Source organism: Eumetopias jubatus, unplaced genomic scaffold, assembly GCF_037043125.1.
Source record: "Eumetopias jubatus isolate StellerSeaLion01/CBP00866 unplaced genomic scaffold, mEumJub1_p1.0 scaffold_17, whole genome shotgun sequence".
Classification (NCBI taxonomy): domain Eukaryota; kingdom Metazoa; phylum Chordata; class Mammalia; order Carnivora; family Otariidae; genus Eumetopias; species Eumetopias jubatus.
The window spans coordinates 49,437,395-49,462,490 of NW_028274823.1; the positions used below are offsets into that span (position 1 = coordinate 49,437,395).

Genomic DNA, 25,096 nt, shown 5'->3' on the forward strand with positions numbered 1-25,096 from the left:
TTGTATGGAACCAGAAGAGACCCCGAATAGCCAGAGGAATCTTGAAAAAGAAAAGCAAAGCTGGCGGCATCACAATTCCGGACTTCCAGCTCTATTACAAAGCTGTCATCATCAAGACAGTATGGTACTGGCACAAAAACAGACACATAGATCAATGGAACAGAATCGAGAGCCCAGAAATGGACCCTCAACTCTATGGTCAACTTATCTTTAACAAAGCAGGAAAGAATGTCCAATGGAATAAATACAGTCTCTTCAACAAATGGTGTTGGGAAAATTGGACAGCCACATGCAGAAGAATGAAACTGGACCATTTCCTTACACCACACACAAAAATAGACTCCATATGGTTGAAAGACCTAAACGTGAGACAGGAGTCCATCAAAATCCTAAAGGAGAACACAGGCAGCAACCTCTTCAACCTCAGCCGCAGCAACTTCTTCCTAGAAACATCGCCAAAGGTACGGGAAGCCAGGGCAAAAATGAACTATTAGGATTTCATCAAGATAAAAAGCTTTTGCACAGCAAAAGAAACAGTCCACAAAACCAAAAGACAACTGACAGAATGGGAGAAAATATTTGCAAATGACAGATCAGATAAAGGGCTAGTATCCAAAATCTATAAAGAACTTACCAAACTCAACACCCAAAGAACAAATAATCCAATCAAGAAATGGGCAGAAGACATGAACAGACATTTTTCCAAAGAAGACATCCAAATGGCCAACAGGCACATGAAAAAGTGCTCAACATCGCTTGGCATCAGGGAAATCCAAATCAAAACCTCCATGAGATACCACCTCACACCCGTCAGAATGGCTAAAATTAACAAGTCAGGGAACAACAGATGTTGGCGGGGATGTGGAGAAAGGGGAACCCTTCTACATTGTTGGTGGGAATGCAAGCTGGTGCAACCACTCTGGAAAACAGTATGGAGGTTCCTCAAACAGTTGAAATTAGAGCTACCATACGATCCAGCAATTGCACTACTGGGTATTTACCACAAAGATACAAATGTAGGGACCCGAAGGGGTACGTGCACCCCAATGTTTATAGCAGCAATGTCCACAATAGCCAAACTGTGGAAAGAGCCAAGATGTCCATCGACAGATGAATGGATAAAGAAGAGGTGGTATATATACACAATGGAATAGTATGCAGCCATCAAAAGGAAAGAGATCTTGCCATTTGCAACGACGTGGATGGAACTGGAGGGTCTTATGCTTAGTGAAATAAGTCAATCAGAGAAAGACATGTATCATATGACCTCACTGATATGAGGAATTCTTAATCTCAGGATACAAACTGAGTGTTACTGGAGTGGTTGGGGGTGGGAGGGATGGGGTGGCTGGGTGATAGACTTGGGGAGGGTATGTGCTACGGTGAGCGCTGTGAATTGTGCAAGACTGTTGAATCACAGATCTGCACTTCTGAAACAAATAACGCAACATATTTTAAGAAAAAAGAAAAAGAAGAAGATAACAGGAGAGGAAGAATGAAGGGGAGTAAGTCAGAGGGGGAGACGAACCATGAGAGATGATGGGCTCTGAAAAACAAACTGAGGGTTCTAGAGGGGAGGAGGGTAGGGGGGATGGGTTAGCCTGGTGATGGGTATTAAAGAGGGCACATTCTGCATGGAGCACTGGGTGTTATGCACAAACAATGAATCATGGAACACTACATCAAAAATTAATGATGTAATATATGGTGATTAACATAATAAAAAATTAAAAAAATTTTAAAAAAAGACATAAAATTAAAGTTGTGCACAATAAGAAACAAATAAAGAAAACAACAGAAAGACAAGGGAAATAACAAATTTAAGGAAAATGTTTTGCACTTAAAAAAAAAAAAAAACCAACCCAGTGACCAATAGAGAAACTCAAATGATATAAACAGGCAGTTATAGAAAAGGAACGGAAGGTTTTACCCACACTAAGATGCTAGAGTCGCCAATTACAAATACAGAGATGTCAACATGTAAAACGACCTGCTCTGAACCAGAAACTCACCTTCTGGAAATTTATTTCCTGGGCACAGGCACACTTATGCCTGTGTGAAGGGACAGGGACATGGATTGTACTGGGGCATTCTGTGATAACAAACCTCTAACTATGCATCCGCAGCAGGCTGGTGAAGTGAATTAGAACAGATCCGTACAATGAACACTCTGTAGCTATTTTTACAATTAGCCAGTTCTATATATGGGCATACGAAATGATCATCATTCTTGATCAAGGTATAAACTGTGTATTTACTAAGCTAACATCTTTTAAAAAAAGCTGTAAACAGACGAACTTGGTGGTGTATACACGCGCACACACACACACACACACACACACACCATCCCTGGAATGATAAACAAGAAACTTGGTGACACTGGTTGTCTTTGGAAGGAAAAACTGGTTATAGACATGAAGCTTAGTTTATATTTGCATTTTTTGGCCACATGCATGTACTTCCTATTAAAAAAACAACTTTAAAAAAGGTCCATTCAGGTGGCAATTTCTGAGCTCACTTGAGGCCAGGGCTGTTCTTCCAAGATTTTGAACACCTCACACAGGCTCTATTCAGCCGCAGGCAGCCCGGCTCGGAACCTGGGGTTAGCACTACTGCATTTATTTATGCACCACGGGACTCAGACCCAGAGGGTCCACTCGTGTTTCCCCGCACGGGGCAGGACCGCGGGGCAGCCTCAGGCTGCTCCCAGGGTGATAGCACACATTCCCAGGAGGGCTTTGCAGACTTCCCAGCAGAAGTCAAAAGCTGTCCCTTGGCAGTGAGCCCCCTGGGTCTTCCCCTTTCCCCAAGAGACCACCCCCGGTCTGGCCCTCCCCTGAGAGCAGCCTCATCTCCCTACCACCTTCTCTGTGCAGTACCACTCCCTTCTCTGTCTCGGAGCTCTTTTCAGAACCCAAGGCCTCAGCTGTGGTCCCGGCAGAGCAGAGGGCAGGGCCGGACCACATGTCCCCCCTCCCCGGCTCCCTGGGTTGGGACACGGAGCGTCCTGGGCACGCAGCCCTGGTGCGGATCCTGTCCAACTCCTCCCTCGCATTCTGCCTGCTGCTCAGCCCGCTGAGGTGTCTGGACATTCCAACGTCAAACATCTTAGCGCCCAGCTTTGTTTGGTACGCGTGACATCTGCTTTCTTCCAAGTAACTGGTAGGAAAAAGGCCAAGGACAACAGTCCTGAACTGTCACGGCCAACCACACCCAAGCCCAACAGCGGCAGGTGCAGCCACGCAGCCAGCACTCGGGCCCCTAACTCTACCCCAAAGACGCCACACACGTTTCCCCATCAACTCCACGACGGTGTACAGAGGGCCCACGTCAGATGAGGATTCGAACACACGGCCCATGCCTAGAGACCCCCGGTTTACCCGCCTAGTAATGCCTAGGAGGACAGCCACGGAAGCTGGATGACCTGGGGTGCCCTTGGGGTGAACCATCCCTACCCCCAGTGCCTACCCAACTCGGAGGCTGCGGGGATTCGGCTCTCCGACTCACAATGTCTACCTGCTTTCCCCTTTCTCAACGTTAAGAAATCTGCTCATCGTCCAGTCTTCAGCTACCCTCGGCCACCAACAGGGCCTGCTGTACCGGGTGAAGTCGTTCCTGGCACCATCCCTGCTCGGAGGTGAGCTCAAGTAGGCTTCTAGGGGCTCCGCACCTTGCTCTCCCCTCCCCACTGCCTGCCTGGCACTCGCTCTCCACCACAGAGGAGAACACAGTGAGTTACAATCCAGCAGATCTGCACTCTCTTTGGTGTCCACAGGTATCATGACACCTTCCGCACTGACCAAGGCTCTCCTCCTGTCCGTCAGCAGTTCTGGCAGGCCGGGGCATATCGCCCATTCTGAGGTGGCTCTGGTCCGGACACTGACATGGGGACTCACTGGAGAGAGCGTATTCCACACGGTAGACAGCTGGCCTCTTTAGGGATTATTCCAATTTTTAGAAACCAGCCTCTGGGGCACTTCCAGCCTCCAGTCCTGCCACTCTGGGGACTGTGTGGCACAAACCCCACCCCTGCTTCCCCACTAGGGCCATCCCCCTGCTGCTAGGCACTCGATTTCATCCAGCTGTGGCCCTCTGGCTTCTCAAACTTCAGTCCGCGAAACAATCACCTATGGGACTTGGTAAACCTCAGATTGCTGGTTATCTTCCCCACAGTCTCGGAATCGGTAGGTTTGGGACAGGCCCCCAAATCTGCATTTCCCACACACTTCCCGGTGGCGCTGATGCTACTTGACTATGGACCACACTTTGGGTGGCACTGCTTCATCACGCGTCAGAATCACCTGGACAGCTTGCTGAAAATGCCTATGCCCCGGCCCCAGTCATTCTGGGCCCTTCAACCTGGGCTGGGCCAAGGATTCTGAAATTTAAACAAGCACCCCTTCCCCACCCCCAGTGATTCTGATATAACTGATTCTGTGCTCCACACTCCAGGAAACACTCCTTCCTTGTAGGTACTGGGACACTTTCTTGCTTATATTATCCAGCCTTTATTCCCAGTAGTCAGCTCTGAGGACAAGCACCAAGACCTGGGCATCCCGGGACCCCATCAGAACCAAGCCTCAGAGTATCAGGTGAATGTTGAAAGTATATGGCAGCTATACAGGGGACTTCTCAAGGGCCTGTTTCTTCAAGCTGTGTATACATCTGCAAGTATAACTTAAATTTCAAGGGCTCCACAAGTGGGCAGTAGCCAGAGTCCTCAAACACAGGAATCTAGAAATGCCGTGTTGACAGAAGAGGCAGAATCATCCAGAACAAGAAAAACCTTACTCCTCCCACTCACTCATCCCCCTGCCATAACGGAGAGCCCTGTCGTTTCCCCACCTCAACCAGGGGAGATGGAGACGGGGGGATCAGGAAGGCTGGGCTCTGCACACCTCCTGGAGTCCAGCCTGACTTCCAGCACATGAAAGGGAAAGGATGGGTGGGTGGTGGCAGTGCTATGCCTGGCACAAGGATACAGAAATATCCTCCCCAGAAGGCTGGTGCGGGACCCAGAGCGTGCAGCAGGCTGAAGCTGAGTGGAGGCTGAGGCCTGGAAGCATCACCCCTGAGACCTCCCGCCCCTCCATGCCCAGCAGCAAACCAAGCAGGCCCAGGACTAGAGTGGGGGCTATTGTGGGATGATCCCTCCACTGGCCTTCCCCAGCCTCGGGGCTGTGGAGTATTCATTTGTGTATTCATTCTATCTATCTATCTATCTATTTATTTATTTGACAGAGAGAGAGAGATAGCGAGAGCAGGAACCCAAGCAGGGGGAGTGGGAGAAGCAGTCTCCCCGCTGAGCAGGGAGCCCGATGTGGGGCTCGATCCCAGGACCCTGGGATCATAACCTGAGCCGAAGGCAGACGCTTAACGACTGAGCCACCCAGGATCCCCTTGTGTATGCATTCTTTAATATTAAGACCTCAATCTGTTTGATACAAGAATTTAAATATAGAGTTTAAGTCATGCACCTCAGATGATTCTCTGGTGATACATTTTAAAAATAAAAATAAGAGGGGCGCCTGGGTGGCTCAGTCGTTGAGCGTCTGCCTTTGGCTCAGGTCATGATCCCAGGGTCCTGGGATCGAGCCCCACATCGGGCTCCCTGCTCGGCCGGAAGCCTGCTTCTCCCTCTCCCACTCCCCCTGCTTGCGTTCCCTCTCTTGCTGTGTCTCTGTCAAATAAATAAATAAAATTAAAAAAAAATAAGAGAAGACAAGCCACCAACTGGGAGAAAAAGTTTACAAAAGACACATCTGATCAAGAACTGTTATCCAAAATATAGAAAAGAACTCTTAAAAACTCAACAGTAAGAAAAAATTCTGATTTAAAAAATGGGCAAAAGACCTGCACACTTCACTGAAGAAGACACACAGATGGCTTCTGAGCACAAGAAAGATGCTCCCCATCAGACATCATTAGGGAGTTGCAAATAAAACAATGAGATCAAGTCCCAACCAGTGATAATACCAAATGCTGGTGAGGATGCAGTGCAACCAAAACTCTCACTCACTGCTGGTGGGAATGCAAAATGGTACAGACCCTCTGGAAGACAGTCTGGCGGTTTCTTACAGAACTAAACACATTCTGGGGCACCTGGGTGGCTCAGTCGTTAAGCATCTGCCTTCGGCTCAGGTCATGATCTCAGGGTCCTGGGATCGAGCCCTGCATCAGGCTCCCTGCTTGGAGGGAAGCCTGCTTCTCCCTTTCCCACTCCCCCTGCTTGTGTTCCCTCTCTCGCTGTCTCTCTCGCTGTCAAATAAATAAATAAATAAAATCTTTAAAAAAAAAAAATCTAAACACATTCTTACCATATGATCCAGCAGTCCTTGGTATTAACCCCAGTAAGCTGGAAACTTGTCCACGCAAAAACCTACACACAGATGTTTATAGCACCTTTATTCATAAAGGTCAAAATTTGAAAGCAACCAAGAAGTCCTTAAGTAGGTGAATGGATAAATGCCCAGATGAAGAAATATTCAGTGTTAGAAAGAAGTGCATTATCAATCCATGAAAAGACACGCAGGGATTTGAGGTGAAAATGAGAAAAGGCTACATACTGCATGATCCCAACTCTCAACAGTCTGGAAAAGGTAAAACTAGTCACTGGTAAAACCATCAGTGGTTTCCAGGAATTACAGAGGAGGGAGGGATGAATAGGCAAAACACAGAGGATTTTTTTTAGGCCAGTGAAACTATTCTCTATGCTATTAAAATGGTGGGTACAGTAGTCAAAACCATGGAACATACAACACCAGAAGTGAACCCTAAGGTCAACTATGAACTCCGGATGTGTCCATGTAGATTCTTCAATTGCCACAAATGTACCCCTCTGGTAGGGGTGGTGATGATGGATATTGATGGTGTTCATAGTAATGTACTTTCCACACCATTTTGCTGTGACCCTGAAACTGCTCTAAAAAAATAAATTACATTTAAAACTAAAAATTAAAAAAATAGAATAAAGAATAAAATAAAAAGATTAGAACACACTGTAGGGAAATTCAAATACAACCAGAAAGGCACAAAGTGAAAACCAAAGGTCTAACCCTCTGCCCAAAGGTCGCCACTGAGCAGTTTCTAATGTGTAATTCAAGAACCCCCCCAAACACACACATAAATGCATGTGCGTGTATCTATGGTTTATGTTTGTTCACATGTGTATACAACTGTTTTAAAGCAAGAGATTTATTTGCTTATCTGCAAACTCTCCTCACTCCAGTACCAGGCTAGGCTTGGGCAGACTCAGGGGTAATTAATGGTACACATTCCTACCTGGCATTGCTCCTGGCACTGTTCGGGGAGATGAAGAGTTAGCCCGCCCTCAGCCAGTCTGAGCAGCTCCTGGCCTCCATATACTGCCTTGGGAGTGGTGGGCATTCCTCCCCTGGTCACTGGGCTGGATAAAAGGAGGCAATGACCCAGACAGGTTGCGAATGAGGCCCAAAGCAAGACATAAACGTCTACTTAAAGTAATCCACTTCCTTCGGGCACCTGGAAGGCTGAGTTGGTTAAACCTCCAACTCCTGATTTCAACTCAGGTCATGATCTCAGGGTCATGAGATGGAGCCCCGTGTTCGGCTCCACGCTGGGCATGGAGCCTGCTTAAGATTCTCTCTCCATCTGCCCCTCTCTCTCTCTCTCAAAAAAAAAAAAAAAAAAAGGGGTAATCCACTTCTAAGAATCTCCTATGGAAAAGGATCCCAACCAATGACCTGGAGCCGGGTCCGTATCTCCCCAGACCTTGCTATCCCATGGGCATGAAGTGGGGGGGGGGGGGGTTGGAGGGGGCTTTCCCCTCTCAGGCCGTGTCCTTCCTTTTGTATTTTAGGACTCCTAAAGGGGACACCTCTTTAGGTTTTTACCCCAATCCCAAAATGTTCCTATTGGAAAGGACCTTGAAGGTTGTCTAATTTCCAACCCCCTTAGTTTTGCAGCTAAAATACACCAGGGACACTGTTTACTCAAGCCCCACACACACTAGGGAGAACGTCATGGTAGAACTCTGCTTGCCGCCTGCTTTCTCCTAACAGAGCCACGCTGCAAAACCACCTGAGCTGGGCTGGATTGTCTGGTGGTCCCAGCCAGTCCCACCACGGGTGACCTACCATAAGACCCCTCCTCCCAGGGCAGAAGGAAGTGCAGTAAATATGCTTCGAACTAGGGTTTGCCAAGGCCATTCCTCATGGCCAGGAGGTTCCAGAGATCCTCAGGTGCCTAGGCTCACACCTCTTCCCTGTCCCCACACCTACAGGGTAGGAGGGAAGCCAGGCATAGCCAGAGTTCTGCCACATACAGTCACTCGGAGCTGGCTCAGCAATAACCTGGACCCCCATCCCCAACTCAACCTTGGCAAGCAGAAACAAGCAGCTTGATATACAGCTCAGTGCTTCCTGAACTGTGTTCTCAGACACCAGCTTAACATCTTGCAAGCTGAGAATTTAGAGGGATGCAATTTAAAAGGATAGAGAGATTAGTTGTCCAAAAACTTTGGAAAGTGCTGCCTACTACATCCCCTCCCCAAAGGGCCAATTCATAATAGCATGGTAAAGGCTCTGAGAAGTCCTGTAACAAAGGAGTCTGCTTAACTTTATCCCCAAATTTCTCCAGCTTATTAGGCAATCATAACAATAGTTAACATTTATGAATATGAAAACTTTACTAGGTGCTAGGCACTTTGTTAAGTGCTTTACATGGAATTCAACCTTACAACAACTCTACAAAAACAAACACTAAGATTATGATCCCCTATTAGAGATAAGGAAACTGAGGTAGGGAGAGATTATGGAACTCAACCAAGGTTACAGGTAGTAAATGAGCCAAGATTCACACCCAGGCAGCCAGGCTCCAAAGCCCAGGACTTTCACCCCTATGCTATACTCTACTTCCTCATGGAGCTCACTGGCCCCAGAATCCAGTATCTCAGAAACTGAAAAACACTGACGATGGAATAGCCTGGGATTAGGAATCAGGACATCAGGCCTCACTGTGACCCCAGGTACTTCATCAACGGCATCAAAGTTCTTCCCACCATCATAGGGTGGTGGGAAGAACATTAACTCTGCAGCCAGACCACACAGGTTCAAATCCCAGTCCTGCTCTCTACTAGGTATGTGACCTTGGGCAGGTTACCTAACCTTTCTGGGCCTCAGTTTTCCACAAGTGTAAAATGCAGATAGTAATAATTAAATATCAAATATATTCTCCTAATATTACTTAACCTTTCATGATAGCCGTTTCTCCAGGACAGAATAGCAAACAGGACTAGAGGGCCATTTGCTAATACTCGGGATGAGAAACATGGGGGCAGTGCGGGGAGAGGATGTGGAGTCGGGGAGTAACACCAGAGGTGGGGGCAGAGGGTGTGATGAGGGGAACCCAGCCCCCCACCAGCTCATTCTCCCACACCACACCCAGCCCTGTAGCAGTAGGTCCTGGGAGCGGCTGTGGTGGATGCTCCCATCTCCCCAAGGGGTAGTCCAAGGGGGAGTCCACCTACAGGGAACTGGCAAAGTTTTCTTTCTTTCCCTCCTGCATGCCTGGGTGCCCAGGGGCCCGGTCCAAGCCCCAGGAATGGTAGGGGCCAGGGAAGCCAAGGCAAGAAGCGGATGGGGCAGCGGGAGGCCGGTGCGCGGGGAGAATCACCTCTGAAAAGGCCTCTTGGAGAAGAAACTGCCCGCGAGGAGGGATCCAGAGAAGCAGCCCCCTCGTCCCTGCACAAAGCTCCAGCCAGCGGGCACCCAGGCACCTGCTGTCGGCACTTCTACGGGGAGGAGCGAGGCAGGAGTGACCACTTTCACACACCAGTCTGTGCTCGTGGGTCTCCCTCCCACCCCTCCACAGCACAGCTCTCCCACAAACCTGGCTCCTTCCTGTTCATGGGAGGGTTCCCCCGACACCACACCAAATTGGCTTCCGGAAGGGCCGGAACTTAGTCAAAGGACAATCCCAACTTGGGATTTCTGAGCAATGGAAAATGAAGGTGAACCCACACATGGTGTCAACATCGGCTCACACCCAAGCCCAGAACGTGACGAGGCCTCAGGCCTCGGTCCTTGCAGATGCCAAGGTTCTTGTGACAGACACAGTGGCAGTGACAAGTCCAAGTTGTGGTCAGGCCCTAAGGAAACAGCCCCCACCCCAAAAAGGGAAATTGTGGGTTATGTTTCCAAGTGCAGTGCAGGCCAAGGAGAGACAGGTCTGTGTCTGTGCTTCATCACTTCCACCTGGGGGAGACTGCTCCCAGTGACACCTTGGCAGAAGGGACTTCTCCCAAGACCGCCTGAGAAGTGAAGCAGGAGGGGCCAGCAGATGTTAACCAGTGCCGGGGGTGCCTGAGCCCTGTTGGCTGCCCCCTTAGCTCTCAAGTTCCTCCCTTTCCCACCAAGTCCAGCCCAAGCGCCCTTTCTCCAGGATCACCTGGGCCCCCGGGGGTGCAGCACCTCCACGCCCTGCAGTGGTCACTGTCTGTACAACACAACTTTCAGTGGCTTGGCCCGGAGGGAACTGGGGGAGCTCCTTCCCTGGACCCCTCCCTCCTCTGGGTGGGGAAAGGGGTAGCCGAGTGGCTCATCTCTGGTCATGCAGTCTAAGCATCACCAACATCCAACCCCAGATACTCTGCGGGGCCTTCTACCGTCAATGACTCTCTCTCCCACACTCTAAACCTGTTCCCCATCATCACAACAACCCACGCTCCCCCCACCCCAAGAGCCACAAATATCACAGGACAGTCACAGGAAACTTCTCGGCTCTGCTGTATGCATTTTACCCACAGCCCACACAGCTCTGATAGCATCTTCTAACACTGCTGCAGAGGAACTAGGGTGACACACAGGGTTTCAAGTCCAAGGACGATGATTCCAAGTCCAGCTCTACCACCTGCTGGCTATGTGGCCTTGGACATGTTGCCTGACCTCTTTGAGCCTTCTTTGCTACCTGTAAAATTGGGGAAGGCACATCTATCTATCTTACTAAGTGGCCGTGAGGACTGGATACACTGACACACACATATAAAGCTACCCACCATGGAGTGTATCAGCATATACAGTAGTAGGTGCTCCGTTAGCTTTAACTGATTTCCTCAGAAGCATTAGCTTGGTCTGGGTCCTGGCTCTACCACTTGCTATGTGACCTTCCGGGGGTAACTGTACCTCTCTGAACTTCTATGCTGTCTGCAGAGATATGACCAGCCCACCTGCCTTGGAGTTATATGAGGACTGAATGAAGTAAAAAAAAAAGAAAAAAAAGAAAAAAAAAAGAAAAAATCTTTGTCAAGTATGGGACAGCTCTCTTAAGTCTGTGACCAACTCACACAGTGCTGGTCTCTCCCAAGTGGCCAAAGAGGACAGGCTCTGATGTCTGGAAAGGGTCACTCAAGATCCTGGACATACACCCAAATCGTTCAGTGTCTGGGATCAGGTGTCCAGCCCACACAGAAGTATGCCTAACCAACTGTACGATTATGGGGTGTCTCAGGACAATGCTGGTAAGGAGAAGGGGTGGAGGGGAGGGCTTTTCAAGGCCTGAGATCAGGGCACCATCAGGTTCCTTGAGGAGGTCCTTCAAAAATATCCCAGGTGCGCCTAGGGGGCGGAGTCAGTTGAGCGTCGGACTCAGTTTTGGCTCAGGTCGTGATCCCAGGGATCATGGGGTCAAGCCTAGTGTTGGTCTCCATGCTCAGCATGGAGGCTGCTTGGGGTTCTCTCTCCCTCTCCCTCTCAAATAAATAAAAAAAAAAAAAACTTAAAGAAAAACTATCCCAGACAGTCTACACCCTGATCCCCCCGAGTCTAGGAACATGTGACTGACATGCCAAAGGGACTTCGCAGGTGTGGTGAAGATTGCCAATCTTGAGATGGGGAGGGTCTCCTAGACCATCCAGGTGGGCCCAACCTAATTACATGAGTCCTTTCCCGAGCAGAGACCCCTTCCTGGTTGGTTAAGGATGAAAAGAAAAAATGAGGAGGAGAGATCTGAAGCATGAGGGGGATTCCAACCGTGGAGGAAGCGGCCACGAGCCAAGGAATGCAGATGGCCTTTAGAAGCTGTAAAAGACGAGGGTGCATTCTCCTCCAGAGCCTCCAGAAAGGATACCACCCCACCCACAAACACCAGGAGACATGTGAGACAAAAGTGTCAGACAGAAATGTGTGGTGAACAGCTCAGCCGCTGTGGCAAACAGTACGGCAGGTGCACTTACCCGATAGCAGGGCCCCGAACCTATGGACACCACAGCTTGCAGCAGCAGTATTTATAAGGGCCAAAGGTGGAAAGCACCCAAATGTCCATCCAAAGGGATAGATAAACAAAACGCGGTGTAGAACACAGAAGAGATTACTATTCGGCCTTAAAAAGGAAGGAGATTGCAACAGGTGCTACGACAGGACATTGTGCGGAGAAATCAGCCCATCACGGACAGACAAACACTGTGTGATTCCACTCCTGGGAGGTGCTTGGAGCAGCCCAATGCAGATGGAGAGGACTGTGGTGGCCGGGGGTGGAGAAGAGGGGGGTCTGGGGAGCTTCTGTTTCATGGACAGAGCTTGAGTTGAGGAAGATGGAAAAGTTCTACAGATGGGTGCTGCTGATGGCTGCACAACAGTGTGAATGTCCTTGGTGCCTTGGAACTACACGCTTTTTTAAAAAATGCTGAAAATGGTAAATTTTATATTATGTATATTTTACCACCAAAATAAGTTGTGTGATTCTAAGCCACTAAGTCTGTGGTAATTTGTTATGGCAACAACAGAAAACTAACAACGACAGTGATCTCCTTCCTTCCAGATCCTTCTATGGTGTTCTCTCTGAAAAGGCCTCTGTTCTCCTTGTGTAAAAGATCGGAGCGTAAGTCTACGTAACCCAGGAGGCTTTCTTTGACAAGGGAAGCAATAAACCACCAAGACCACAAAATCAACTATTCCAACCGAGAAAGGAAGGACCAGGTGCTTGCCTCTCCTGCAGGTCTGGGAATAAAAGCTCAATAAAGCTTTGCTCCCTTGTATTATCCGTCAACACGAATCACCATGGTGAGGCTCGGGGCTGTGAGAGATTGTGTGTGGCCAGGCCAGACACACCCAGCCAGCAATGCAAATGCTCTGGGGAGGGCAAAGGTTGGCAGTGTAGTCTACACAGGCGGGGCAATCACACCCCAGTCGGCCAGGACCACGCAGCTGGGGCACGGGAGCTCACTCTGCCCTAGCAATGACTCAGTTCATTCCTACCCACGCCACCTCGGCTCTCATTTCACAAACGGGGAAACTGACAACCAGAGAGGAGGAAGTGACATGCCCAGGTGACACAGCAAGATCCTAAGAGGGCTGGCTCAGGACCCCCCACTTCCTGTCCCCAGAATAAGAGCTCACTGTCCAAAAGACAGGATGCCAGCCAGTCACCACATCTACAGGGGTCGGTCCCGGTTTTGCGGGGCCTGGAGCTCATACGATTTTTGGGGGTCTTCTTCAAGAAAATGAATATACAACATTGCTAGGACTCTGCAAATTCACTGCTAGGACCACACCCTGGCAAGTGAGGTGGGGGGGGGGGGGTCTCCTGAAGCTGAAGCTTACATTCCATTATCTTCATAGTAATTCCACTTCAGGGCTCAGACAGGCACCCAGGGCTGGGCTAGGCTACCTGGGGAAAGAAGAGGAAAAAACAAAGTCCTGGCCTGCAGCAGGCTTTCCCTCTGCCTGGGGACATAAATACAATAGAGCAGTTGCAGGAAGCTACCCACAAGGGGTTTAAGAGCCATTCCTAGGAAGAATGGAGATTACGGCAGAGATCAGGAAATGCATTCTTTGGGAGAGGAAGGTGGGAGAAGAGTCTAGAGAACTGGCTTCTCTCTGATGGGTTCTGACCAACCTAAGGCTCTTCTGAGCATCTTTCTCCCTCACTTATTAAATGGGGGAGCCTGCGAGGGGTCCGTGGTTGTGGACTTGTGCTGCCCAGAACCTGGGGCTCCATGAGGGTTTTGAAGTTCACATTTATTTCCGGGGGGGGAGGGGAGGGGGCTATAAAAGAGCTGGACCTGACTTAAATTTTTTTTTTTTTTAATGGAAAAATAGGACATCTGGTAACACAGGTCCAATACTTCCTTGGGGTAACACACAGCTAGGGGGGCAGCGACTACCCCTTCAGCTAGGCGTGCCTACTTCAGCTGCCCACCGTCCCAAGCTGGGCTATCCCTGCAGGCACCTGCATGTGTAGTCAAAGAGACAGATGACATCACCCAGGGCCCTGCCAGTTAAGAGGCAATGATCCATCCGAAAGCCCACAGCCTGTCACAGGCCCTCTCTCACAGTGAATTGGGGTAAGAGGGGTGACGGGTAGCACCAGGATGGAAGGCAGCAGGGAGGGCCTGTTCAAATGGCTTGGGAGAAGCTCAGTCCCTTCAAACCTGTAAGACACGAGAGAGTATCTATTCCAGTACCACCTGACTGAGGGCCCCCAGCCTCACCTAGAGTCTCCAGGAAAACTTTCCTTCAAATAACACTTACCAGCAGCTTCTCTTCTAAGGGTGACAAAGTCCCCGGCCAACCTTTTGCTGCTGGAAGTGGAAAGATACCCTGAGCCTACAGATCACAGCGGAGAAGATTCTCTTTCAGATCTCAGGCATGGGCTTACCCCTGTGCAGGGGGGATCCTAAGCTCTGCCAAAGGGCCCTGGCCCAAGAGTTACACTGTGCCATGGCAAGAAAATGGCAGGTCCCTGGACGTGTATGTGTGATGGAAAGAATCACAGGAACTACATGCTTGTGGCTCAGTCAGGGTGTTATCCTGGCACTTTCTATCTTCAGGACTTCTGCTCAGTCAGTTCCCTCTATCCGGTCTGTCTTCCTTGGCTCCTTTATGCCTTCCTTAAGCCTATGTCAATTTTGGCCTTCCTTTGGCCAAGACAGAGCCCCACCTCCTTCAGGAAGCCCACCCTGATCTCTCCACCCCTAAAGATTGCTCTTCCTGGAACTTATCAGCACTTAGCCTAAAATGTTTTCTCTATCCTCTAGTATACAAACAATACTCCCCTTTTCCCAGGACCCATGATCGAGACATGTATTACCTCATTATATATCACCTCATTCATCTTCACAATGCTCCTACAAGATAGATACGATCACCTCAAGGGAACCAGGACTCAGAGATGATACTGACAAGCCAGGGTCACACACCCAACTGGTGTCAGAGCCAGAATTATGATCTCCTAGGCCTCTCAGTGCAAGAGGCAGAGCCCAGGCTGTAGGACAGGCCTCCCCCCTCCTGCCACTGGCTAGCACAGGGCCGGGCACGGTGACAGGATACCAGTGGACCCTGATTCATCTCTTCCGCATCCTGGGTGGCACCTGTTCTGATGGCCTCTTTGGTCAGAGCTTCTGGGGCATAGGCTCCGGGAATTCCGGGGGCAGAGAGGACGACACAGCAAGGACAGTCTCCTCTCTCCCCCCCACACCAAGGCAGGACCACAAGTGCTTTAAGGGTGTATGAACATCCCTAACTCTGCTAGGAAGGGCGTAAGTGGCCTCATCCGCTGCAGAGACGGCAGAGCCCCAGGGCCCTGCCCTCATGGGGATCTGCCTCACCTGTCGTGTGCGGGCACAGTGCCATGAAGCCACGGAAACAAGCCAGAGAGCCCCAGGCAGCACTCCACAACCCTGACCATATTTTCCCAGGCACACTGAACAAAAAGGCTGCACAAGGTGCTGTTAAACATTGAACTCCCCACCCACCGGCCATGCATGAAGTACGACTCGCTAGAACCTATGTCAATCATTAGCCAGGCCGCACCTCAGACTGTCCTGGGAGGGTTGGCACCTGGGGCCGAGCAGCCTGGAGATGCTCCGGACAAGGGAGGCTGGGCGAGTAGCAATGAGGTAGTGTTGAAGCCTTACCACAGGGCTGAACCTGAGCGAGCCAGTTCTGAAAGACACGTCCTAGAAATAAAAAGTCGGTTCCCGGTGCCCTGGCATTGGCTTACACAGGAATCCTAGAATACTGGACCTGGAAGTGGCCTTCATGAAATCATTTGCTCCAACCGGCCTGTTTTTCTATGGTGGGGAGCCGCGGCCCCGAGGGCAGAGGGGATCTGCCTGCCGTCTCAGGATTGGCTGGAGGCAGGACACAGACCGGAAGCATGTCTCTGGACTTCCGGGCTGACGCAGTCACGGCCCACGCCAGCTCCCTCCACTCAGCTCCCTTCTGGGTGCTCCCCCCCCCCCCCCGCCTCTGGCCTGGGGAGATGTAAAGGCTACCCTGGGAAAGACAAAACGAGAAAAGGACCCGACTCTGGGGCGGCGGGGGTGGGGGCAGCCTAGAAGGAGTGAGGGTCCTCAGAGCGTCAGCAAAGCGGTGGCAGCAGCTACTGGCCGTTAGTGCGCCAGCCCATGGGGTTGGCGGCGGCCGTGCCCCGCGCTGCCTGCTGGCTTTGCCACCGTCGCGACGGGCCATTCCCACTTCCTGACCTAAGGAATACCGGCTTGGCCGATGGCAAGGCTGAAGTTTCAAATTAAGCACAGCAGGAGTTTCAAATTAAGGACAGCAGTGGGTGGTGTCCCAGGAACTTCTGGTTGTCCCCTGCAACCATCTGCCCTCTCTTACTTCCGGCGCAGAACACAAACCGTTGCCTGGCACACGGTAGCCTCAAATAAGGACTAGTTTCCAAGCCTCGCTGGCAACCAGGCAGGGCCTGGCCCTGCAAGTCAGCTGCCCCGGGTCACGTGGGTGAAGGGAAGCCCCTGGAGCAGTGCTATCCGGGATGGTCCCCACATGGACGCAACAGCGGGGGTGGCTGTCAAAAATGAAGATTCCCAGGCCTCACCCCAGACTTCCTAAATCAGAGCCGTTATTAAGGGTGGGGCCCAGAAATCTGTGTTTTAACAAACCTTGCCGGTTATTCTTACATATGTTCACATTTGAAAACCTCAGCCCTAGAGAATGCTGGGGGCAATTTTACACAAGGAGCCTGGTGCCAGGACGACCTCATGGAGCAGACATTGACCCTGGCCTCCAATTTCTGAAGAGAGAGGGGGGCTCCTCTCTTAATCTACGACCAAACCTGAATTGTAATGTAGGAGAGGTAGGGAAGAGGGATGATGAGAAACCTACCCAAGTCAGCAGAAATAACACCTAAATATAATAAATAATAAACAGAAAACAAGATGCAAGGAATAAAATCAAGAATATCTGGTATGTGAAGTCTGAATTCTCTATCAAAGACAGAAACCACCAAATTTGGTTTGTTGCTGTTATCACTGCCTTTTGCCATCCTCCAACCCCAGTCATGTGCTGAGCACAAAAGAAACATTTTGTCTTTTTTTTTAAAGATTTATTTATTTGAGAGAGAGAACGCACAAGCAGGAGAGGGGGAGAGGAAGAGAGAGAATCTCAAGCAAATTCCATGCTCACACTCAGTGTGGAGCCCGACATGGGGCTCGATCCCACAACCCTGAGATCATGAACTGAGCCGAAACCAAGAGCCGGACGCTCAACAGACTGCTACCCGGTGCTCCAACATTGAGAAAGAAAGATTAAAAATTAAGGGCCGGCAGAGACATGCTAAGTAAACACAAAGGAAAATGAGAAGTGGAAATATTTATATTAAAAATATGTTGGGGACTTTTCAATAATCCTGCCTCAGCAGGCTGAGGTTTTTTTCCAGTCCATTTCCAGCCACTTGCCTTTACCTGAAAACACAGGACTCTGACACTACTCACTAGGATTTTCCCTCAAACCCATTGATGTGACTTAAAACACAAGCACAGAAAAGAGCCTAAGACTTGGGAGCCCAAGTCTTTATTTTTTATTTTTTTAGATGGGGGAGGCAGAGGAAGAGAAGTTCTTGTAGACTCCCCACTGACCCTGGAGCCCGAGACAGGGCTCGATCCCACGACCCTGAGATCATCACCTGAGCCAATATCAAGAGTTGGATGCTCAACTGACTGAGCCACCCAGGCCAGGGCCCAAGTCTTCATAGCTCCACATTTGGCCTTGGGACATTTTTGTGTACTATTTTGTCACATCCTTTGCAGAATGGAGAAAGGCCCTGTGCTGTTGCAAATGAGGAAGGAACAGTATAATTGCCAGGCAGAGCTGTCCCTGTCTTCAGATGCAAAGGAAGGAGCAAGAACCACAAAGGGAGAGAAGCAGTACCTGGGCCTGTCCCCGGAGCTTGCAGGAAATTATTATTATACCCATCCCTCCTAAGAAGTTGACTATCGTGGGGACCATTGGGACCAGATTATTTCATGACAATCAGGGAGCTGAGAAGCAGGTGGGGGAGACCCGAGCACCACCTGCTCTCCATAAGCCTGAATTGAAATAGGCCCTGGTGTAAACCCCCTGGCTAATGAGCCTGCCTCTATGTTTCTGAGCCTTTCACTTACCGTCTTACAAAATGCACTTGTTTGTTCATTTTAGGTCTGTCAAGAAGAAAGGATTTTCCCAGACCCTTGGCAATATAGTCTCCTGAAACACAGATAACGTGGCACGTAAAGCCAAAGGCCAAAAGCATTAAATAAGCAACAAATGACACGAAGTACAATCCGCAAAGATAAGCTTGATAAACCTGTATACACCAAACATGGATGTCAGATTACTACATCTAGAACAAATATAAGTACAGCCTGGCTTAAATAGAGATTATAGTGAGAATTTTTGGAACATCTCTCAGAATTTGACAGACCGATAATGCAAGGAAAGGCAGGCAAGCTCAAGTTAACAGATATATCTACAGTCTGTGTCCCACAGAGAATACATAGCCTTTCTTGTCCGTGAAACCTTCTGGTATGGATCATAGAGTTGCCACAAAGAAAATCTTAATACAGCCCAGCGAGAAGAAATTTTGCTGATCACATTCACTAATCATAACCCAATAAAACCAGCAGTCCACATTAAAATGTGATCATACTCCCCACAAAACCACTTAGAAATTCAGGATGCTGTCTTCTAAAACATCCTTGGATCAAGACCGATCTACATGGCAGGGCAGCTGGCTGGCTCAGCTGGAAGAATGTGTGACTCTTGATCTCAGGGTCATGCGTTTGTGCCCTGTGTTGGGTGTAGAGACCACTTAAATAAACAAACTTAAAAAAAAAAAAATCCCTGATTTACATGGTGACCATAAAGAAACAGAATGGTGAGCCTTTCAAAGGCCCACCAGCTAGAGCTTGTCTACACACGAAAAATGTTGAGCTTTACATGCTTTTTATTTTTATTTTTTAAAAAGATTTTATTTATTTATTTGACAGAGAGATACACAGCGAGAGAGGGAACATAAGCAGGGGGAGTGGGAGAGGGAGAAGCAGGCTTCCCGCTGAGCAGGGAACCTGATGCGGGGCTCGATCCCAGGACCCTGGGAACATGACCTGAGCAGAAGGCAGACGCTTAACGACTGAGCCACCCAGGCGCCCCACTTTACATGCTTTTTAAATCAAAATAAAAGACTAAAAATATAAACGAACCAATTTAGATATTAAAAGTAGAGCAACAAAGTAAGCCAAAAGTAAGAAGGAATGAATAATGTTAAAGGTTGAAATTAATGACCAAGAAACAGAAAAAGAGTGGAAAGGATACAAAAAAAATTATCTGGTTAGCAAATCCAGTTGGAATCCCATTCATAATATCTACTAAAGATGTATTACAAGGCCTGTAATCTGTCCCTGATTTGGAAAAGTTAATATAAAAATGTCAACTCTTCGGGGCGCCTGGGTGGCTCAGTCGTTAAGCGTCTGCCTTCGGCTCAGGTCATGATCCCAGGGTCCTGGGATCGAGTCCCACATCGGGCTCCCTGCTCAGCGGGAAGCCTGCTTCTCCCTCTCCCACTCCCCCTGCTTGTGTTCCCTCTCTCGCTATCTCTCTCTCTGTCAAATAAATAAATAAAATCTTTAAAAATAAAAATAAAAATGTCAACTCTTCCTTATCAATACATTAGATGACATCCCAATCAGGGTCCTATAGGTTGTTTATTCCAATACTATTTCAAATTATAAAAATAGTCAATGGTCTCAACACCCATCAATAAGGGAAAAGTTGTATAAACTGTGGTCCCTCTGCACTATAGAACATTCTACAGTGGCTACTGACCCTGAGCACCACTCACCCAGAGTTACTGACCGTGATAAACTAATCAAAACCACAAGCTGCGGAGTAAGGTGTGCAGCATGAATCCATTCTGTGAAAGAAGCAAACCTTTACAAGGACCCCTGGGTGACTCAGTCGGTTCAGCGTCTGCCTTCGGCTCAGGTCATGGTCCCAGGGTCCTGGGATCAAGCCCCGCATCGGGGTCCCCGCTCAGTGGGGAGTCTGCTTCTCCCTTTCCTCTTCCCCCTGCTTGTGCTTTCTCTCTCGCTCTCTCAAATAAATAAAATCTTAAAAAAAAAGCAGCAGCAGCAAACCTTTACAGGTGCCTGTGTCCATACGACACAGAGGGATGGAGGGGGGACCCCTAGGCTGCAGGTCACCCACACTGCTAACTCCTCCGGGTGGAATGGGAGAAAGATGAGCTGAGAAACAGAAACAAATACCCCCTCAGTGTGGGCCTCCCCCAGCACCACCCAGTCCCTCTCCTTCCCTTCAAAGCTTGTCTACACTCAGATCATGGCCAGATCTGCACTCCTGCAACTCCTCCGCCCATTCATTCTGATCTGGCTTCTACACCAACACCCCAGCAGAACAGCCATAGCTCACGTGCTGAGTGTCCCCCTTGTCACTTCCCACAGCAACAACAGCCACCACCGGCCACTCCCTCCTACTGAAGTGGACTCGCCCTCGATCCTGTGACCTCACACTGTCTGGTTCTTCCTTCCCCCTCATGGACTGCTCTTTTTCTAGCTCCTTCCTGGGCTCACGTTCCTTTACTCAGCTGTTCAAGGTGAGTTCTTCAACCTCATCATGCCCTTTATAGCAGATACAATGTAGATAAAAATGTCTCTCTAGCCCAGACACACGTGCCTACTCGGTACCCCAATGGCACCTCAAATGCTCCATGTCCAAAACAGAATTCACAATCATGATCTCGCCCACCCTCCAGACCTGGTTCTCATCCAGTATCCCATGTCTCTGGGGAATCCAGGCAGACAACCTAGGGTGGGTGGGGTGGACTGTGCTTTTGTGCAGGTAGCATAGGGCCTGGCAAACAGTGGGTACTCATTAATGTTGGTTCAACAGAAAGATGCCTTGTCACCCACTTCCTAAAAATAGCCGTGACCTTTTAGGTGGACACGGCCAACTCACATCTGCTATCACCAGCCCCCGCCCCCGACATTAACACCCTGTTCCCCCCAGAGATGCCACTTCCAGGCTTAATCTGCTACATGCTCCCCCGGCCCAGCTAAGCCCCTCTGGGTTTCTCCTCTCCACCTTCATTCTGATTCCTCTCAGCTCATGGTCCTCCCAGTCGGCCTCCCCCCAGGCTCCAGGTGACAAAGGCTGGGGACACCAGACTTCCCTTGCAATTTCAGGAGCAATTCTTCCCTTCTTTTCTGCTGAGGCAGTGGGACTTTCAGGAGCACAAGCCCCTGGAAGACCAGACACTAAGGGATCACAGAGCCAGGCGTCAGCCATCTGCACACTCCTGCCCATCTCAAGGGTTCTTGCAGTAATGCACCCAAGAGATCAACATTGTCATGGCTATACCCTGACTGATCTTAAACCCCCTCTGCAAACATCTCACCAGATTCTGCAAACAACCATATGAGGTAGGCATTTTACCATCCAGAACACTGGGACCCTGTGTGGCTCCACAACTTGTCCCAGTGACCCAAAACGGGTGAGAACTCTTGATTCCTGCGTCCTCAGTTGCCCTCACCGGTTACTTTCTCCCATCAGCGTGTTCGAGTTACTGTTAGGGCCCTACGTACTGTTAGGATCCTCCCAAATTCAAACCACCGGGTGACATCATACCCTTATTTCACGTGGTGTTGGGGCCAGGGTCAGCAGGCCCACTGTGGCGTGGTTTCAGCCATTATTAGAAAGCTCCACTGAAATTTCAACAACTCCTTTTAAAAATGCAAATTCCCAACAAAGAAACTTCAGTTTCTTCATTTCCCCTAAGAGCTTTCCTACCTAGGATCACTCAAATTCCTGATGCACCAGGGGACAATGACATCAGTAGGTGTTGTAGGGAAAAGTCCAGAAAGACCTGAGTCTGCCTGCTTGGCTTTGACTGTGAAGCACATCAGCACACAGACTCTTCCCCGGGTGCCGCCCTCCCCCCCCCATGGGATCAAGTGCCAGAAGCTGCCTCAGGCTTAAGGAGGGAGGAAAGAAGGAGGTGAATCCAAGAGGAAGGAGGGAGAGAGCTCTAGAAAGGCCCTGGGTTCTCTGCACAGACCCCCAGCACTCGGTGCAGATTTCCTTTCTACATTCACCTCCTGCCTACACCGGCTTTTTGTCTCTCTGTACTGCAGTGCATTCCCAAGAACCCACACTAACCTATTCTGGCTGGATTCTTACTCCTGTCACTCCAAACTACCCATCCTCCCCGGAATCACATGAGCAAGGCATCACTAATCGATCTTGGCCTTCTAGGTACAGCAATCCAGGGTGGGCCCTATCTGTTACCCTTGCCCTGGCTCCATAAAGGAATCAAAGGCGCCTCTCAGGCAGCCCCTACTGCCACCTCTCAATCTGGACTATTTCCATCTCAGGCTCTCTTTTGTTGCCTACCCAAACCCAGCCTTCAAGGTCTAAGATCAAGGAAAACCTTACTTTCTGGGTCTGCCTCTTCTGCGCAGTGAAATTCTGCTGAGCACATATATTAGGCAAGGCCTGTCGCGGGTGCTGTGAGAACAGGAGAGGAGTAAGAAACAGCCCCTGCCGTCCAAAGACAAAGGACAGGGCAGAGATAAGACACGTGGCCATACAAATACTAAGCAAGGCAGGGAGGGAGAAGGGATGCCAAAGGAGTGCAGGAGGACTGCGTGGGCTCAGAGTATGTCTTGTCCCTTCCTGCTAGCAGCAGGCCCCTGGATGGCTCCGGGGCGGGTGGGGAATCATGGGCAGAGATGGGGGAGGAGGGCATTCCAGGAGGGCAGAACAACATGAACTACAACAGAGGAGCTAGCAGGAGAGCAGTTCAATTTGGACCTCCAGCTGCATGAAAGAAACGACAGCTATTATTACTGTAGTATTATTGTTGACACTTCTGTCCCAGGCCCTGCCGTAAGCTTTACCCCATGTGGATGACATCTACCTAAAGCACACCGGTATGGCCTAACAGTTACCATTTCAGCTCAGTGCCTGGGCTGTATGGTTGTAAAGTGTTAACTCATTTAATCCTCACAATGCCCCTGTCACGTAGGTATTATTACCCCCACTTTAAAGATAAGGAAAACAAGGCACAGAGACTAGTAAGAGACAAGACTATGGAGGGATGCAGGACCCTGAGGTACTGAGCACCCAATGCCAGGGCAACAGACTTCCCTGGCACCTCACCTGGTCTGTCTTGTCAGGGACCACCTAGAAGCACAGGAGTGTGCCTTGAGGGAAGGAGCCCTGTTAATCCTCCTGGAATCCCCAACAATGGACTGAAGCAAGGAAGGAATGAAGGAACATAATGAGAGTCATTTAGGAGTGAGCAAAAGAACACACCCTGCATGTCCAGCTCCTGGACCCAGCCTTGCCCTCCCCTGCAAGCTTTTGTTCCTGTTGTGGGAGCAGGGAAGAGGCTCATCCCCCATCAGGGCAGCCAGAAGTAAAGCGTGGTGGTGGTGGTGGGGGGGGGGGTGGATCGGGAGAGAGAGCAGAGTGGCTGGCTACCTTGGATACCCAAAGCAAAGCAAGGTCACTGATGGGGGGAAGCGGAGAGAAATGTCCCTGGGGACCAACTGTTAACTTGCTTGGGCTAGAACTGGCTAGCCTAACTTCTCTCCTCGGAAGGGGAACTTTGCAACTGTCCTTTAAACCAATAAACTGGGTTTCTGCCTTTTTAAGCCTTTATCGGGCTAGGTAGAGCCCAGGAAGTGAGTAAAGTTCAAGAATCCCTCCCTCAAACTGTAGCTCAAGGGGAAAGGCAGAGAGGGTAAACACACAGGTGAACACAACGCCCGGGGATTGGTTCCGCATTCTCTCAAAGGGCCTTACAAATAATCTCCAACAGCAGCAGCTCCCAGGATTTGCGTCCTCCGGGTTCAGGAGGAAAGTTCGTGAAGCCAGCCTCCTCTGCGAGCTCTCCTTAGCACAAGCCGGAAGGGCACCTACACTCTCGAGAACTCGGCTGGGTCAGAGGGGCCCGGACCACCGGCCATCCCCACACCAGCCAGTCGCCTTCTGGTCGCAAGTTCACCTGGTCGCAAGTTCACCCGGTCGTCCCACGCCCACCCAGGAGCGGCTGAACCCCTGACCCCAGCCGCGCAGCACAGTCACGAGGCCCTGGCCACAGGGGACCGGCCTGTGCACCGCCGACCCCACAGGGAGGGCAGCTCCCCACGGCCGATCGAGCCAAGGCAGCCGGGCCGACGCAGCCCGTCGGGGACCAGCCCGACAGCCCGACACCACCATCGCCCCCCCCCCCAAACGCCGCGCCGCCGTACAACCTGGAAGCCGCAGGGCCGAGGCGGGAGCGGGCGCCGGGCGGTCCGGGGCTCACCGGCCGGGCCGCAGCGCTCTGCCGCCACCCGGTCCCTTGCCGCCGCCCCGCCCCGTGCCTCCGGCGGGCCGGGGAGCCCTCACTTACCGGGCCACTGGCCACTGACCACAGGGGTGGGGGCCGCGAGGGGCGAACGGGGCCGCGGGCAGCAGCGGCTCTCTTCGCGGGCGTCCCGGCCGCGGCGCCTCGGTCGGCCTGGAGCTCTGTCCCACTCCAGCTCTCTGGGCACTCGGGGCACTCCTCGGGCGCCGCAACCGTCAGGGCCCGGCGGGAGGAGGAGCCCGCGGGGCGGAAAACTCGGCGGCGGCCCAGCGCGCCCGGGGCGGAGCCGCTCGCGCTGGGGGCGGGGCGGGGCGAGGGGTGGGGCCGGAGCGCGGTCCCGCCCCCAGGGGATTGCCCGGAGGGCTAACCAGCCGAGAGCCGCTTCCTGGGGCGGGGCACAAAAATCGCAGGCCTTCTGGCTCTGTTGGACCGGGAGGGGATTCCGCCGGTGCCGGGAGGTCGGCGAGGAGCC

The 25,096-nt window shown here is 50.7% G+C and overlaps 1 protein-coding gene across 2 annotated transcripts in view; it reads right to left on the reverse strand.

Annotated features, from left to right (window-relative positions):
• ANXA11 (annexin A11) overlaps positions 1–24,883 on the reverse strand; it is a 48,801-nt gene extending 23,918 nt beyond the window's left edge. Inside the window, exon 1 of one of the 2 annotated variants that reach the window (XM_028109500.2) lies at positions 24,670–24,883. The gene's annotated coding sequence lies outside the window, so the exon portion shown is untranslated. Of the gene's footprint in view, positions 1–12,208; positions 12,274–24,669 lie in introns of those variants that run through there. The other variant, XM_028109501.2, reaches the window with a different exon arrangement.
• Positions 24,884–25,096: the final 213 nt, after the last annotated feature.